The 18623-nt window shown below is 40.8% G+C and overlaps 1 protein-coding gene across 5 annotated transcripts in view; it reads left to right on the forward strand.

Moving 5' to 3' along the window:
* adgb (androglobin) overlaps positions 1 to 18178 on the forward strand; it is a 148064-nt gene extending 129886 nt beyond the window's left edge. For all 5 annotated transcript variants that reach the window (XM_062044596.1, XM_062044595.1, XM_062044594.1 and 2 more), the window contains one exon: positions 18030 to 18178. The gene's annotated coding sequence lies outside the window, so the exon portion shown is untranslated. The remainder of the gene's footprint in view (positions 1 to 18029) is intronic.
* Positions 18179 to 18623: the final 445 nt, after the last annotated feature.

Below are 18623 nucleotides of genomic sequence, written 5' to 3' on the forward strand. Positions count from 1 at the left end.
AAAAGAGCAGCATGGATCATCAGAGTGGCAGGAGTGTGAATGTGTGAGGACGCCAGGACGAACAACAGAAACAGACAGATTTAAATAGTGACGTGATCAGTGAAAACAGGTGCGTGACTCGAAACGTGAAACAGGTGCGTGACAAGACAGGTGAAAACTAATGGGTGACCATGGAAACCAAACCAAACAAGGAAGTGCAACCAGGAACTAAAAAGAGTCCAAAAAACAAACACATGGCCAAAACAAAAACATGAACAGACATGACAGCTGACCTCTGATGTATAAACAAAAGATCCACAAACGGCATGTTGAGAGACACAGGCATGGCCACGGTGAAGTGCTGATTTGATAAACTGTGAATCGATTGGAGTTAAAACCTCAAAAGGCAGGGTCTGGAGGAAGGGGGTGGAAGCTGTTTAAAGTCCAGTCATCGATAATCTGTCCCTCGTGCTCGGCATTGATTATTGCTATCTTGAAAAACAGGGCAGTCAAGCTCACAGACACACAGTAGAAAAGTTGTTTTTGGTTGTAGAAGTAGTATTGTAGCAGAACGATTCGCAAATGCGTATCTCAGTCTGTGTGTGAACTGGAATCAGATAACTGTGTTTTAATTTCTGTGTCTGTGTTTGGATTTGTGTGTGTAAAAACAATCTGCATTTCCGTGTTGCGATCTGTGTGTCTTGTGTTGCATTTTGTGTGTGTGTGTAAAAAAACATGTCTGGATTATGTGAGTGTTGAACTCTGTGGGAAGCAGGAACCCTCAATTGGCTGCCTTGATAACATCACAGGACGCTAGGCGCCGACGAGTGGTGAGTGTGAGAAAAGTAATTGCACAGATCTTCCACGGCAGAAGTGTAGCAAAAAACATCTGTAAAAAAAACAGCCTAGCATCCTAAATCAGAATGATAATGTAATCAAATGCCATGGGTAGATCTACACCTGACATCCACTGTAATGAATTTACCATGAATTGATTAACGTGGACCCCGACGTAAACAAGTTTAGTGGTCAATTGTACGGAATATGTACTGTACTGTGTAAGCTGTACTGTTCCATATAGTGTATTCTCTTCCTTTGCAATCTACTAATATAAGTTTCAATCACCAGATAGCGTATCTAGTCGATACTACTATGATTACATCTATATTTTTTATCGTCACAAAAACATTTTTCCTTTTTTTTAAATTCAAATGTTTATAAACTCAGGAAATATGTCCCTGGATACATGAGGACTTTGAATATGACCAATGTATGATCCTGTAACTACTTGGTATCGGATCGATACCTAAATTTGTGGTATCGTCCAAAACTAATGTAAAGTATCAAACAACAGAAGAATAAGTGATTATTACATTTTAACAGAAGTGTAGATAGAACATGTTAAAAGATAATGTCACCAGAGTTTAACAGTAAATGAACAAGTAGATTATTAATTCCTTTTTACAGCTTGTCCCTCATAATTTTGACAAATAGAATGATAAATGACACAATATGTTACTGCATATGTCAGCAGACAAATTAGGAGCCATAGTTTGCTTACTTACTACTAAAAGACATGTTGTCCAGTAGGGCTGTGAATCTTCGGGTGTCCCACGATTCGATTCAATATCGATTCTTGGGGTCACGATTCGATTCAAAATCGATTTTTTTTTTTCCAATTCAACACGATTCTCGATTAAAAAAACATATTTTTTTTTCCCGATTCAAAACGATTCTCTATTAATTCAATACATAGGATTTCAGCAGGATCCACCCCAATCTGCTGACATGCAAGCAGAGTATTTTATAATAGTAAAGGACAATGTTTTATCAACTGATTGCAATAATGTAAATTTGTTTTAACTATTAAATGAACCAAAAATATGACTTATTTTATCTTTGTGAAAATATTGGACACTGTGTGGTCAAACTTATGAGATGCGATGCAAGTGTAAGCCACTGTGACACTATTGTTCTTTTTTTAAATTTTTTATAAATGTCTAATGATAATGTCAATGAGGGATTTTTAATCACTGCTATGTTGAAATTGTAACTAATATTGAAACTGTTGTTGATAATATACATTTTTGTTACTTTTGGTTTGTGTCTCCTCTCAATTGGTCTGTTTATTGCAGTTCTGAGTGTTGCTGGGTCGGGTTTGGTTTTGGAATTGGATTGCATTGTTATGGTATTGCTGTGTATTGTATTGTTGGATTGATTAATTAAAAATAAAAATTTAATAAATCTTTTTTTTTTTTTTTTTTAAATCACAAAAAAAAATTAGATTTTTTTAAAATGAGAATCGATTCTGAATCGCACAACGTGAGAATCGCGATTCGAATTCGAATTGATTTTTTCCCACACCCCTATTGTCCAGTATGTTCACTATTTTATTTGAAGACAAAATTGTTCTTTGATTGCAATAAGAAACAGATGTAGCGTAAGATTTTTTTGTTAAAATAAAGCCAATAATGCCATTTTTTGTGGTCCCCTCATTTAGAAAAGTACCGAAAAGTATCTAAATACATTTTGGTACCGGTACAACACTTAACACACACAAATCTAAACACAGGCACACAGATGGCATCATGGACAGAGATTTGTTTTTATACACAAACACACATGGCAGCACAGACAGTGTTTTTACGCACAAATCCAAATGCAGACACAGATTGCAAAACGGACACATATCATTTTTACACACACACAATTACAAAGACAGTCACACAGAGAAGTGGATCTGATTATACACACACAGATTGAGATACGCATTTGCAAATTGTTTTACTACAAAAATACTTCCAATTAATTCCCTGAAAGGGGCCTGAATGCGCAGCCTGCTAAATATTTTGAGTGATCAGCTACCAAATTACGTTGGATGACTGTCTATGAAGGTTCTCATTCATCCAAGTCATTGTCATCTCAGGGCATTCAATCGATCGCAACTGGACTGCTCGGTTTGTCGTGGAAGACGTTTCCCCGCTCATCCGAGTCGGCTTCATCAGTTCGTGCTCATAGACTTAGATTGGTCAGCTCTAGTCCAGCGGCTGGTGCCAAAACCCAAGTATTTATACTCCAAAAACCAGGAGGTTGTGCCTGGGCAGGGATGGTTCCGCCCTATCGGAGTGGGAAAAACAACTGTTTTAATGCAAATGAGCAATCCTAACTGTCAAATCCAACGATAGTCATTGAAGTGTACATTCCCCTCGTTAGCATTGAGGTATTGTGTGGCAAACGATCAGTCTAAAATAGTCCGAATCCTCTGCGTAAGCATTCCATTCAGTTGTAAACAAATGGCATTCTAGTCAACCTCTGTTGTTTGTTGGAGGCTAAATTGTCTTCTAGGAATGGTTGAAAGGACAGTGTTGTATGTGGGAGACAGGTAGTGTTTCAGGCCACCACCTCTGTTCAGGGATGGTTTTTCAACCTTGACATAGATGGCTTCCCTCACTCCTCTTCCTTACCATCCGTCCTCCCGGTCCAGAATCTGTACATTTTGGTTTTCAAAGGAGCGCTGTTTCTCCCTGAGGTGCAGGTAGACAGCTGAGTCTTGGCCTGAAGAGTTTGTCTATGCTGTGCCATGCATCGGCTTAGTGGTTGTTTCGTTTCCCCAATATATGAATCGGTGCGTTCATCAATACACTGGATACCATACAACAGATTGTTTTTCTGGGTGTGGGGTGTCTGGTCTTTAGGATGTTGCCTGGTTTGAAGTGTACTGGGATGTTGTGTTGGTTAAAAATTATTCTGAGTTTCTTAGATAGACCTGATACATATGGAATGACAATATTTTTACGTCTGCCACCTTTTCCCTCCTCATCCACTCTGTTCTTGTTATTTCTGGAAATGGATGCACTTTTCACAAATGACCAGCTGGACTAATCACAGGTTTTGAGGGCTTGGATGACTGTATTTTCTTTTAAAAATGTTCTTGTGACACAGCCACTGACACTTGCCCTTTCTTTGAATAGTAGCACCCATTTGCTCTACGACAGGGGTCCCCAACCTTTTTTGCACCAGGGACCGGTTTAAAGTAGGCATTATTTCAGGGATCGGCTTTCCACATGTGGCGGATAAATACATGTATAGCAAATAAGTGCATGAAAAATGAATACAGGAAAAAACTCACCATAACGTTGAATTAGTGTGATCCCCTGGCCTTTGCAAAAAAAAATATTTGGCTTTAGTATCTGATGGGTTATAGTTGATACATCACATTCAAGAACAAGAGCTATGATAAAGCTAGAAATACTTGCCATTAGTTACAATATATTTCTGTCTATTTCCATATGCATTCATATTTTGTGCAATATTTCATACATAGTTACGCTGATGTTAGCTTTTGTTGCTACAATTTTCCATGCGTAAATACATCTGTTATTGCTAACTACTTATGTAATAGGACTATGTGTAGGATTCTTAATAGGACTAGTTGTTAAAGATCCCTAAATATTCAGCATAACAATTAAATGGGGTTGGAGATGTCCTCTTGGGTGGGGTGGAGTTTGGCACTAAACACGTGGTGCCACCAGTACAACACATCTTTAGTTGTGTTCCCCGACGTCATTGGGTGTTTCGGCCATTTATCACAAGACACCCTCTGCCGAGGTTGGCCCACCACCGGCTGATCAGACCTGGGTGTGTGTCGCATGGTGGCACCACGTGGTTATTTGGCAGCCCATGCTGCATCCCTGCGCTTCAGCCACAGCCAGTGACTGCTCCGTTCTGCTGCGGTGGAAAGTTCTTTAATAGCCTTGCGTTGGGCCTGTCCTCTGATTCCTACTTCTTTAAGGAGCCTTGTGGTGGAACTGGCTACAAAGCCTCTACAGCCCACCTCCACTGGCCACACCTTCACGTTCCAGCCCCGTGCCTCTGCCTCAGCTGCCAAGTTGGCATATCGCAGCCTCTTCCGCTCGAATGCTTCATCGATGGCGTCCTCCCACGGGACCGTTAGCTCAACGATGAAGACACGGTGGCAGGACATGGACCAGAGGACCAGGTCTGGGCGCAGGCTGGTTGCTGCAATTTCGGGTGGGAAGATAAGCCTCTGGCTGAGGTCTACCCGCATTTCCCAATCTCGGGCTGCGTTCAGTGGGCCTAAGTCTGGAGATGATGGCTTGGTCCGCCGTTTCTCTCCTTCCCGGATGAATGTTGTTTTGTGTGGGAAGGTTGTAATAATAGCAGCACTTTAACTTACTAGGCCAAAGGAGATGTGTATATTCTTCCTTTAGCACAATTATTATATGCAACAATTTAGCACTTTCTTTAACTACTATGGTCACTTTGTTTCTGATCCGCCCTGATCTTAGATCCTCAACCTGCCGCAGACTGCAGATGGAACCTAGCTTTTGACTACAATTTGACACCTTTACATTTTATGTTTATTAATTTGCATTGTCCCATGTAAGAAAGATGTAACAAATATACCAAATGGCGACTTCCTATCAGGAGTTTTATAACACATCTATAAACAAGCTATTGGTGTGTCTGGTGGGACTGACGCAAGTTAAGTGGGAGAAAATGCGGTCGTTTATAAATTATTTAATGTCTCTGTGCGGCCCGGTAGCAAATGCGTCATGGACCGGTGCCGGTCCCCAGACCGGTAGTTGGGAACCACTGCTCTACGGTACGACAAGTACCAGCTGTGGCAACCCGAGTCAATGTGTCACAGCCATGTTTGCACAAATGTTCCTACACACATATCATGCATGTTCAGTTTTTAAAGACCTACTGAAACCCACTACTACCGACTACGCAGTCTGATAGTTTATATATCAATGATGAAATCTTAACATTGCAACACATGCCAATACGGCCGGGTTAACTTATAAAGTGCAATTTTAAAATTCCCGCTAAACTTCCGGTTGAAAACGTCTATGTATGATGACGTATGCGCGTGACGTCAATCGTTGAAACGGAAGTATTGGTACACCATTTAATCCAATACAAAAAAGCACTGTTTTCATCTCAAAATTCTGTGTTGGTGAATCTTTTGCAATTTGTTTAATGAACAATGAAGACTGCAAAGAAGAAAGCTGTAGGTGTGATCGGTGTATTAGCGGATGGCTGCAGCAACACAACCAGGAGGACTTTGACTTGGATAGCAGACACGCTAGCCGACGCTAGCCGCCGACTGCACGGATGATCGGGTGAAGTCCTTCGTCGCACTGTCGATCGCTGGAACGCAGGTGAGCACGGGTGTTGATGAGCAGATGAGGGCTGGCGTAGGTGGAGCGCTAATGTTTTTATCATAGCTCTGTGAGGTCCCGTTGCTAAGTTAGCTTCAATGGCGTCGTTAGCAACAGCATTGTTAAGCTTCGCCAAGCTGGGAATTATTAACCGTGTAGTTACATGTCCATGGTTTAACAGTATTGTTGATCTTCTGTCTATCCTTCCAGTCAGGGATTTGTTTATTTTGTTTCTATCTGCAGTTAAGCCCGATGCTATCACGTTAGCTCAGTAGCTAAAGAGCTTTGCCGATGTATTGTCGTGGAGATAAAAGTCACTGTGAATGTCCATTTCGCGTTCTCGTCTCTCATTTTCAAGAGGCTATAGTATCCGAGGTGGTTTAAAATACAAATCCGTGATCCACAATAGAAAAAGGAGAAAGTGTGGAATCCAATGAACCCTTGTACCTAAGTTACGGTCGGAGCGAAAAAAGATACGTCCTGCACTGCACTCTAGTCCTTCACTCTCACTTTCCTCATCCACGAATCTTTCATCCTCGCTCAAATTAATGGGGCAATCGTCGCTTTCTCGGTCCGAATCTCTCTCGCTGCATTGTAAACAATGGGAAAATGTGAGGAGTCCTTCCTCCGGTGACGTCACGCTACTTCCGGTACAGGCAAGGCTTTTTTTTATCAGCGACCAAAAGTTGCGAACTTTATCGTCATTGTTCTCTACTAAATCCTTTCAGCAAAAATATGGCAATATCGCGAAATGATCAAGTATGACACATAGAATGGATCTGCTATCCCCGTTTAAATTAAAACATTTCATTTCAGTAGGCCTTTTCTTTTTTCTGGTTTGTGTTGTTCTCCCTTTCACCACCAGATGCCCCCAGTTTTTACCATGTTTTACTTATAAAGAACTCTTTGCATGTGTTGATGCTTGTTCAGATGTTCCGTATTTCCAAGTGTGTATGCTGCTTGAATGTGTCGTTTAGGAAACACGCTTACTACAGGGAAGACCTAGTGTTTTTGTGTTTTGAGTGTCACATTACAATTTGTCGTTATAGTATTCTAAGATACTGTACTGTTTCTTAACCCAACCGGTCGAGGTAGACAGCCGCCCATGTAGTCTTGGTTCTATTCAAAGTCTTGATGCAAAGTGCTTGCTCATGCAAGGTTCTCTTTGTACTCCATGTTTCTATGGAATCCCGAACGGTGGTCAAAATACTTTTGGGTCCTTTCTTACTGCCCCCCCAAAACCTGATTTTGAGGAATATTTGTGGAGTTTTCTATCTAATGATTTTGCCTTTGACATAACTGAAGTTAGCTTCAAAAAAATTGAAAGAAATCCAATAGCCGCCCCTCTGTTGATGGGGGTTTTGCCCCTTCACCTGTTTTCTTGATTGAGATTTGTGTGTGTCTTTCATGTACAAGGTGTCTTGAATGCCACCTCACTAGGTCTGAATCTTTCATCACCGCCAACTCCTTTTCCCGCTAGCTGCCTTAAAAGGGACACTGCACTTTTTTTGGAATTTTGCCTATCGTTCAAAATCATTATGAAAGACATGACGTCATTGTTTTCTAATGCATTGTAGATATTAAATAAATACGATCAAAAGTCTGCTTACAACGGAGCCTATGGGAGTCGCTCTATTCTGCCTATAAAGCCTTTAGAAAAACATCCAAACACCTCTATTAAGGTTTTATATACATGATGTAAGTATATATGTAATGTAGTAAGAGGCACATTTATAATAACACTTAATATTTACATATTTTGTTCATTTTAAGCATACACGTCACATTAATTTAAAAAACGCATCACGTTTGCTTTTTTTCCAACAACATCACTGATTTCTGCTCCCTGCAGACTTCCAACAAACATACAAAACATCACTTACTGTACAATGTCTGCTGTTATTAGGATGCCGACTGCTACGACGTTCATATATTGCCATTTAGATGAAGAATGACTCATAATCCTCGCGACGAAAAGGGGGGTAGAACCAAGCGTCTTTTTGTGTAGTTTTCGCCATTCCCAGGTCTAAATTGGCTGTCAAAAGTGTACCAACTTGTCAAAATACGTCCTCATCCTTCTACTATACAGGTGAGAGCCATGATGTATGATCGAGAAGTAAGTTTGACGGGCAAGGAAACGAGGAAGCAGCTGATCAGTCGATGTCAACATTAGCACACACGGTAGTAATCACGGCGCCGATTTAAATAGTTTGTCTGCGTTAGCGCTTATAATAACAATATCACTAATACTTGGTTAATATTCAAGTCACGATATGTAAATGGAGTATAGTTGCCGCCTTTCGGATGTTGTTTTATTAAGTTTTATGGGCGGAATAGAGGACCTCCTGTTGGACTTTGATTTACTTCTATTTACGAGTTCGAATGCATTTTTGACAAAATCCATCCGTCGTCTTACATAGGGATTGTGAAATCCAAAAAATGTACAATTCCCCTTTAAAGCATTGGCGGTACATGCTTGGCGACAATGCCGGTCCTTTCATGCTTGATGAGGACAATAGACCAGGGGTTCTTAAACTTTTGGACCTTGGGGCCCAACTTTTCCTCAACAAAGAGGCCTGGGGCCCACTCAAATTTTAATTAGGAATCTTTTGATTCGACAACGATATAGCGCTTTTCTCTAGTGACTCAAGCTCTTTACATAGTGAAACACAATATCTAAGTTACATTTTTAAACCAGTGTGGGTGGCACTGGTAGCAGGTGGGTAAAGTGTCTTGCCCAAGGACACAACGGCAGTGACTAGGATGGCGGATCGAACCAGGAACCCTCAAGTTGCTGGCACGGCCACTCTACCAACCGAACTATACCGCCATACCATATCTAACCTACTTACAGTTTCACATGATAAACTTTGTCAAATGTAATACAAGCATGTGTTAATCACAAAAAATTATTATCAGGCTGATTACAAAAACAAATAGTGATGAAATATAGAAAAAAGAAGGGAGTAAAAAAAGTACATACAATTACAGTACGTAGTGCTAAAATGAATCGGTTTTAAATACTCTATTTATAAATGATAATAATAATAAAAATAATACATGTTTCTTAAAAAGACTGTCAATGAAATTAAAGTGCAAATGAAAATACAGCTTTATCACTATAGTCATCATTTTTTAAACCTTTCTTTGACTTTAGCTCCAGACTTCTTCTGTTTGTTTGAGGTTGTCATTACTACCACAAGTGGTGGAAAAGTTTATTACAACTGAGTACTGCTGCGGCCCATATGAATCACAGCCATACTTGCCAACTCTCCCGTTTTTAGCGGGAGAATCCCGATATTCAGCGCCTCTCCCGACAACATCCCGACAGCCATTTTCTCCCGACAAACTCCCGGTATTCAGCCGGAGCTGGAGGCCACGCCCCCCCAAAAAAAAGTATGCCGCAGCTGCGATTGGACCTGACCAGCCTCCGGGTACAAGTACTGGAGTACCAATTGCTTGCCAGGGAAGATCTTCCCCTGGAAGCAAGGATTGACGGGTTTTGAGCCATGCTAGGGAGAGATGGAAGATTCCACACTCTTGTGCATTTGATGAAAGCACTTTTGTGCGTGCCACACAGCAATGCTTCATCAGAGAGGGTGTTCAGCATGGTTAGAAAAATAGTGACAGAGAATAGAAAGAGGATGGACAATTCAACCCTTAACAAAGCATTGTACTTTCAAGTACAACAATGAGTAGATGAGGGTTGTGTGTGTGTATATGTGTAAATAAATGAACACTAAAATTCAAGTATTTCTTTTATTTATATAATAAATAAATAAAAAATATATATATATATATATATATGTATATATATATATATATATATATATATATATATATATATATATATATATATATATATACCGGTATATATATATATATATATATATATATATATAGACGTTCATTATGCTTGATTAAATTATGAATGAAGTGTTGCAACAGCGCCTGTTGCTGGCGAGAAGTGGTATGTACTTTACCTGCGGGAAGTGCTCAGAACTGTGACGCCTTCCAATTGATAATCCCGTGACCCAAGTGGACTCACAGTCTCACAATTTGCACTGTTTTGCAGGACACTGTAATAAAAGAAATTCATAATCCACCTGGTGCCAGTGATATGTTGAAGCGACAGCAGTGTGGAGCTGCATTTTGCCACATACAGTTGTGGACCGTCACATATATATATATATATATATATATATATATATATATATATATATATATATATATATATATATATATATATATATATATATATATATATATATATGAAATACTTGGTGAATTCTAGCTGTAAATATACTCTCCTCTTAACCACACCCCTAACCACGCCCCCCGCCCCGACCACGCCCTCCCCCCACCTACCTCCCGATATTGGAGGTCTCAAGGTTGGCAAGTATGATCACAGCTGAGAAACAGACATTTTTTTCCCTGCCCCGTAGGGGGCGCTTACGGCCCGACAATGGGCCTCGGCCCTATGGTTAAGAAACACTGCAATAGACTACACTCAGGCGGGCTGCAATTGAGTCGAGAAGGTTTTTCATTGTGTTCTCTGCACACAAGGCTTGAACTCGCTGTCATTTCACCCCCTGTGACCTCCCTGTTTTTTTCCCCGACTTGGTCCAGACAGCACATGGCCTCTGTTGCTAAAAGGGTCAAACCTGTCTGCGACTACGACGTGAGGCTTTGAGGACTCAACATGGCAGCGCAGTCAGGAGTGTTTCCGTCTCAAATTGGTGGCTGAATGGGGACATTAGTGAGTGTTCTTTGGATTATGTAAGGCATAAAATAAGGGACACGTTTAAGATCTGGGTGCATGGGTGTTGACAAATGTTTAGCATCAATGCATAGTCACGCTCTCTATGGAAATGCACATTTTGCTTTCAGTGGACATTCTTTCACTTCAATCGTGCTGGGAGAGCGTATTTGGTTTGTGTGTAAATAAGGTGGCCTGTGGTTGTCCAGCTTTTGTCACCACTGACGTGTGTCCAAGTCGTTTTTCAGCAAAAGTCGGCTGAGCGTTTAATGCACTCCTCGTCTAATGCCGCCCGGCGTACTTGTCATGTCCGTGCTCATCCAGCCTAACCTATGCCCCTAGAATTAGCACCGGATTAGCTTTCTGCTCATGTGCATAATAGAACTGCGTGTTCCTCATTTGCATATTCGCCAGAGTTATTGTGCGGAATTGTAATCCGAATGGGGGTGGGGGGGTTTAGGAAAAGACACTCAGCTCTGATAACACATTCATTCTAGTATTTGTGACCTTGAGACCTATGAAAAATGCCTAACTCTTTAGGACCACCGTTTCTAGATATATAAAGATTTATATTTACAACATTAATAATATATACAAACTATGCAAATATAAAAAAAGTAAGCTTTTAGTTAATTTGTTTGTTTTTATTTCTTTGTTTGTAATTGTTTTTTAAACTTCATTATTTACTTCAAGTTATTACAGTATGTCTCTCTCTCTCTCTCTCTCTCTCTCTCTCTCTCTCTCTCTCTCTCTCTCTCTATATATATATATATATATATATATATATATATATATATATATATATATTATATAATTTTGGTCAAAGGGGGTGCATTTCAATTTCTTACACACACTTGTTATTACATATGTTGGCCAGAGGGGGAGCACTTCAATTTTTTACACAAACTTGTTATTTCATATGTTGACCACAGGGGGAGCACTTTTAAAACCGACACACAGTCAATTCGAAAAATGCCTCCTTTTTGGGACCACCCTAATTTTGATAGATTTCACCACCAGGGGTGCAAATGAGATCTCTATTTATTGTTTTTTTTAATGTGCTTAAAGCCGATGACAAACGAGTCACGGACCACAGATGGCCCCTGTGCCGCACTTTGGGCAACCCAGCTGTAAAAGCTAAATGTTAAAGGCCTACTGAAACCCACTACTACCGACCACGCAGTCTGATAGTTTATATATCAATGATGAAATCTTAACATTGCAACACATGCCAATACGGCCGGGTTAACTTATAAAGTGCAATTTTAAATTTCCCGTTAAACTTCCGGTTGAAAACGTGTATGTATGATGACGTATGCGCGTGACGTCAATGGTTGAACCGGAAGTATTGGTACACCTTTGAATCCAATACAAAAAGCACTGTTTTCATCTCAAAATTCCACAGTATTCTGGACATCTGTGTTGGTGAATCTTTTGCAATTTGTTTAATGAACATTGAAGACTGCAAAGAAGAAAGTTGTAGGTGGGATCGGTGTATTAGCGGCGGACTACAGCAACACAACCAGGAGGACTTTGAGATGGATAGCAGACGCGCTAGCCGCCGACCTCACCTTAACTTCCTCCGTCTCCGGGCCGCCGACCGCATCTATGATCGTCGCTCCGTTTGATCGCTGGAACGCAGGTGAGCACGGGTGTTGATGAGCAGATGAGGGCTGGCATAGGTGGATAGCTAATGTTTTTAGCATAGCTCTGTGAGGTCCCGTTGCTAGGTTATCTTCAATGGCGTCGTTAGCAACAGCACTGTTAAGCTTCGCCAGCCTGGAAAGCATTAACCGTGTATTTACAGGTCCATGGTTTAATAGTATTGTTGATTTTCTGTCTATCCTTCCAGTCAGGGGTTTATTTATTTTGTTTCTATCTGCATTTAAGCCCGATGTGCTATCACGTTAGTAGATAAAAGTCACTGTGAATGTCCATTTCGCGTTCTCGACTCTCATTTTCAAGAGGATATAGTATCAGAGGTGGTTTAAAATACAAATCCGTGATCCACAATAGAAAAAGGAGAAAGTGTGGACTCCAATGAACCCTTGTACCTAAGTTACGGTCAGAGCGAAAAAAGATATGTCCTGCACTACACTCTAGTCCTTCACTCTCACGTTCCTCATCCACAAATCTTTCATCCTCGCTCAAATTAATGGGGTAATCGTCGCTTTGTCGGTCCGAACCGCTCTCGCTGCTGGTGTAAACAATGGGGAAATGTGAGGAGCCTTTCAACCTGCGACGTCACGCTACTTCCGGTACAGGCAAGGCTTTTTTAATCAGCGACCAAAAGTTGCGAACTTTATCGTCGATGTTCTCTACTAAATCCTTTCAACAAAAATATGGCAATATCGCGAAATGATCAAGTATGACACATAGAATGGGTCTGCTATCCCCGTTTAAATAAAACAATTTCATTTCAGTAGGCCTTTAATGTGCACTATAGTCTAAGTACCGTAGTGTATTTGTTCATCCTATGGTCTAATATGAGACGAGGGTTGTCTTACGTCAGCACCGGAAGTCGTAAAATTAGCTGTTCACCTGGCGGGTTTTTTCGGGGATGAATAGGGAAGTCCTTCTTTAGCTGCCGTCTTGTTTTATCATACAGTATATTGCTGCCTTTGCATATTGTTTACTTTTGTATGCACATTAAATCAACAAAAAATCCTGACTTTGGAGCAATGTTCACAGACTCTGGTATTTGTCTCTCTATTAGATGTAATGGTTTTCCGTATTGGGACCATGATTTCGGTCCTAACTTGTTCACCGGTCCTCATATGGAAGGTACTTCTCCTTGTTGATGTCTCAAGAAGGGTACAAATACAAGAACAAAGAAACACACACACACACACACACACACACATCGTCCCAAAAGATTCAATCCAACCTGGCGGTTTATTAAAAAAATAGAAATCCCTGCTGGAAAACCTGTCATTGGTGATGGTTGACATTGTTACATCAAGCCTGCCGTCGACTGCACTACCAGCACATTCAAATTGGCAGCATGCTGGCAGCGAGAAGCATATTATCAACCAATCATGGATTATTTAGGTGTGAAGTGGGAGTTTCATGAAGAGGTGGAGGCAGCTGGCTTTACAAAATGGCATTAAGTAGATTCTGCAGCTGGAGGTGCAGTTTGATCAGGACTGGATAATATATTGTTAGTCGAGGTTGAAAACACAGCAGAGCCTGCTTTACTTCATATTTTGTGTCCAATGGCTTTGTGGCCCAAATACAAGACAACCCCCTCATATCATATTTTCAATATCAGAAAAGAACAGCTTAGCTGCTTGCCAGTTAATCAGCATTATCTTGAAGTCAGCGTCATAAGCAGTCCTGCTAATTGCCAGCAACCTCTATTGTAGGACACTTTTTTGGAGCAAGTTGTCTGTATCGCAGCTGCATCTCTCCAGTTTACGTGTGTATACACTATATTGCCAAAAGTATTTGGCCACCTGCCTTGACTCACATATGACCTTGAAGTGCCATCCCATTCCTAACCCATAGGGTTCAATATGATCTCGGTCCACCTTTTGCAGCTATTACAGCTTCAACTCTTCCAGAAAGGCTGTCCACAAGGTTGCGGAGTCTTCGACCATTGTTCCAAAAGCGCATTGGTGAGGTCACACAATGATGTTGGTCGAGAAGGCCTGGCTCTCAGTCTCCGTTCTAATTCATCCAAAGGTGTTCTATCGGGTTCAGGTCAGGTCTCTGTGCAGGCCAGTCAAGTTCATCCCCAACAGACTCTGTCATCCATGTTTTTATGGACCTTGCTTTGTGTACTGGTTCACAGTTATGTTGGAAGAGGAAAGGGCCCGTCCCACAAGGTTGGGAGCATGGATCTGTCCAAAATGTTTTGGTATCCTGGAGCATTCAAAGTTAATTTCACTGGAACTAAGGGGCCAAGCCCAACTCCTGAAAAACAACCCCACACCATAATTCCTCCTCCACCAAATTTCACACTCGGCACAATGCAGTCCGAAATGTAGCGTTCTCCTGGCAACCTCCAAACCCAGACTTGTCCATCAGATTGCCAGATGGAAAAGCGTGATTCATCACCCCAGAGAAGGCGTCTTCACTGCTCGAGAGTCCAGTGGCGATGTGCTTTACACCACTGCATCCGACGCTTTGCATTGGACTTGGTGATGTATGGCTTAGATGCAGCTGCTCGGCCATGGGAACCCATTCCGTGAATCTCTCCGCCTACTGTACGTGGGCTAATTGGAAGGTCACATGAAGTTTGGAGCTCTGTAGCAACTGACTGTGCAGAAAGTCTTTGCACTATGCGCTTCAGCATCCGCTGACCCCTCTCTGTCAGTTTACGTGGCCTACCACTTCATGGCTGAGTTGCTGTTGTTCTCAAACTCTTACATTTTCTTATAATAAAGCCGACAGTTGAATTTGGAATATTTAGGAGCGAGTAAATTTCACGACTGGATTTGTTGCACAGGTGGCATACTATGACAGTTCCACGCTGGAAATCACTGAGCTCCTGAGAGCGGCCCATTCTTTCACAAATGTTTGTAGAAACAGTCTCCATGCCTAAGTGCTTCATTTTATACACCTGTGGTGATTAGGACACCTGATTTTGATCATTTGGATGGGTGGCCAAATACTTTTGACAATATAGTGTATGTGTGAGACAGGAAGTTCCAACTTTGAAAAGAAGACCATCTATTTTCTTACCCTTATCAGGGTTGAGGAGCAGCAGTCCCCCCCCCCCTCCCCCCCACAGCGGCAGTGAAGTGTATATACTCACAAGAAACCGAATAGTTTGTCTTTGACCTTTTTTTTTACTTAAAGAAAGCAAATTAACATATTATATAAGAATGTTATGTTATGATTATCTTTAACCGAATCACAGCAGTGCTCAAATTAAAAAACAGCATTCCCTCTCATGTGATAATGCTTAATTAACATTAATGATGTGCACTTTAACAACTAGGCTTACAACTATACCTAATATATAAAGGGGTGGAAAAGTGACTATTACCTGCAGGGCAAACATTAGCTAACCAGAAGGCAATAACAATGTAAACAAAAAACACCTGCTTAAAAGATCTAATACAAATGTCCCTGAGGAATGTAAGGTGGGAGTACTGTAATTACCTAACGTTACATTATTATTTTCTATAACAATTTAGCCCCCTCCACAATATTAACCCGACGTTAAAACAGAACTAGCTATTTATTGATTAGCAATAGCCGAATCATGTTACATTAGCTTAATGCTAAAAAGCCAGGTTACTATCACATTCTGTAACAGACAAATAATTCCATGTAGGCTAACGTTACCTACCTGCTACCTCTGTCTTTTTCTCGTTTATCCTCCTCTTCTTTTCTATTTTTTCTTCCCTGGGCATCTGACAGTTTTGGTCGTTTTGACATCTTGTGTTGATTTTTTGATGTGGTAAGAGTCATGATACGGGAAGGGAGGGGGCGTACCGTGCGGGGCGGGGCGCGTAATTTTGTAACAAATAATATTTCCATTAAATAGGCCTTACTTTGCATTTTAATTAACGTGGGATTATTTTTTGTATTTAGAAATAATAGTACCAACTTTTTTTTTTTTTTTTTCTCCAACATGTGGCACTGGCGTGGCGCCCCCTGATGGATGCCGCCCTTAGCATTTGCCTATACGGCCTATGCCACAGGCCGGCCCTGGTCAGCTGCAAACAAGTCCTTCAGCATGTCTTAGGTCCGTCCCGGGGCATTCTTTCGGCTGGCCTTATCAAGAACTTCTCACCAGGGACTAGATGCTCGAACTAACTTAACTGGCTCCTCTTTAAAGTTCCTCCTGAGTCCAGCCACAACTCATTTTGGTCACTTGTATCCACAATGTTGCTCTTTCAGTCAGTACCCATATCTTGTGACTATAGGATAGGGCAGGAACGCTGACCGACCGGTTAATCGAGAGCTTTGCTTTTCAGCTCAACTCACTTCACCACAACGGTCCGATACAGAAACCGTCTAACTGCAGACGCCCCATTCGCCATCATTAACAGAATTCTTCATGTACATACTGTAACTCACCAGATTTCTTTTTTTTCAGAAAAAGAAAGTGCAGTACTTACCAGCAGTGTTGGGTTAGTTACTGAAAACCAGTAACTAGTTACAGTTACTAGTTACTTTATTTCAAAAGTAACTCAGTTATTAACTCAGTTACTTACACCAAAAAGTAATGCGTTACTGTGAAAAGTAACTATTTAGTTACTTTTTTTTTTTAAAGCTCCCATTAATGCCCTTATAGCCTTCATTCAGTACTGTTATTGCACTGGAGAATAATACAATCTGTTGATCAACTTGACATGCATTTGCATCACTGAACTCTGCTAAGCAATGTGCTCTACATACAACACACAAAGACAAAGATATGTTTCAAAGGGCTAATTTATTTCAGGCCAGAACAAATTGACAAAACTATTTTAAATAGCTGCAACATAACACACATAAGTAACAAACAGCATAATAACAACATAGCTGTAAACCAAACACATACTTTAACTTTACATACCAAAGCCTAACCAGGCGTTTTTTCTCTCAAGGAATTCTGAAATAAAATGATGTCTGAAGCCCACAACACTCTACACATTTCCCCAGTTTTAGTTTAGAGATAAGGAAAGATTGGCCTGGCCCACTAGCATCCCTCTTTTTGTTTGTGAACTTTATAGTCTATACATTTAGAGTGATGTGATAATCAAACACCCTAGAAGTCTAGAAATAAAGAGTATATAAGAGAATTGACAGAGTGTGTGTACTATAATTCACAGAGGTGTGGACTCGAGTCACATGACTTGGACTCGAGTCATGAATTTGATGACTTTAGACTCGACTTGACAAAATGTAAAAAGACTTGCAACTCGACTTAGACTTTAACGTCATTGACTTGTGACTTCACTTGGACTTGAGCCTTTTGACTTGACATGACTTGCTACTTTCCCCAAAACCCAAAGATTAAAAAGTTATTTGGGAGCGCTTCGTATTTTTCATTGTGTACTTGTCTATCAGCGTTGCGTGTGTCAGCGTGTGTGCTGCGTGTCAAGCGTGTGTGCTGTCAGTACAATAGCCAATCAAATTTGATCTACGTTGTTTTCGTCCCACAGCATTCATCCAATCAAATTGCAGGAAAACCGACGAAGAAGAAATGTCCAAACCACACGCCAGTGAACAAAAAATGATACCTAAAATAATTTTGTTTGGGTATAAAAATTACGAGGTGGTCAACACAAAATGGTTTGCAGTATGCAACACATGCGGTTCGAAAATTACTGATGGAGAGGCAACAATTCCAACTTCGTCCGACATTTGAGAACGGTAAGTTTTGAATGTAAGCTAACGTTCATTGGCTAAGTAACGTGACTTTTATGTGTAGTTAAATCAGTGAGGCTGTAAACTCACTGCTAACGTTATAACGTTATTGCAAACACGGGAATCTGTTGTAGTTCACTATGTTATTCATACTTTTTGTTCAGTGATTTTTTTAAGCAGGGTTACGTTAGTCAATATATCACACAAAGTAACGTAACGTTAGACGGCGGTCAGCAGCACCGCGTATTTTAGCCACCTAAAAAAAGACAAAAATAGTAAAATAAAGGTCAGTTAAAATGTATACTATATTATGAATATGTGTACCGTTTTAGCTAATTTTCCGACATACTGCTGGTTGTTTACCTCAGTGGTCCCCAACCACGCGGCCC

This window comes from Entelurus aequoreus, linkage group LG04, assembly GCF_033978785.1.
Source record: "Entelurus aequoreus isolate RoL-2023_Sb linkage group LG04, RoL_Eaeq_v1.1, whole genome shotgun sequence".
Classification (NCBI taxonomy): domain Eukaryota; kingdom Metazoa; phylum Chordata; class Actinopteri; order Syngnathiformes; family Syngnathidae; genus Entelurus; species Entelurus aequoreus.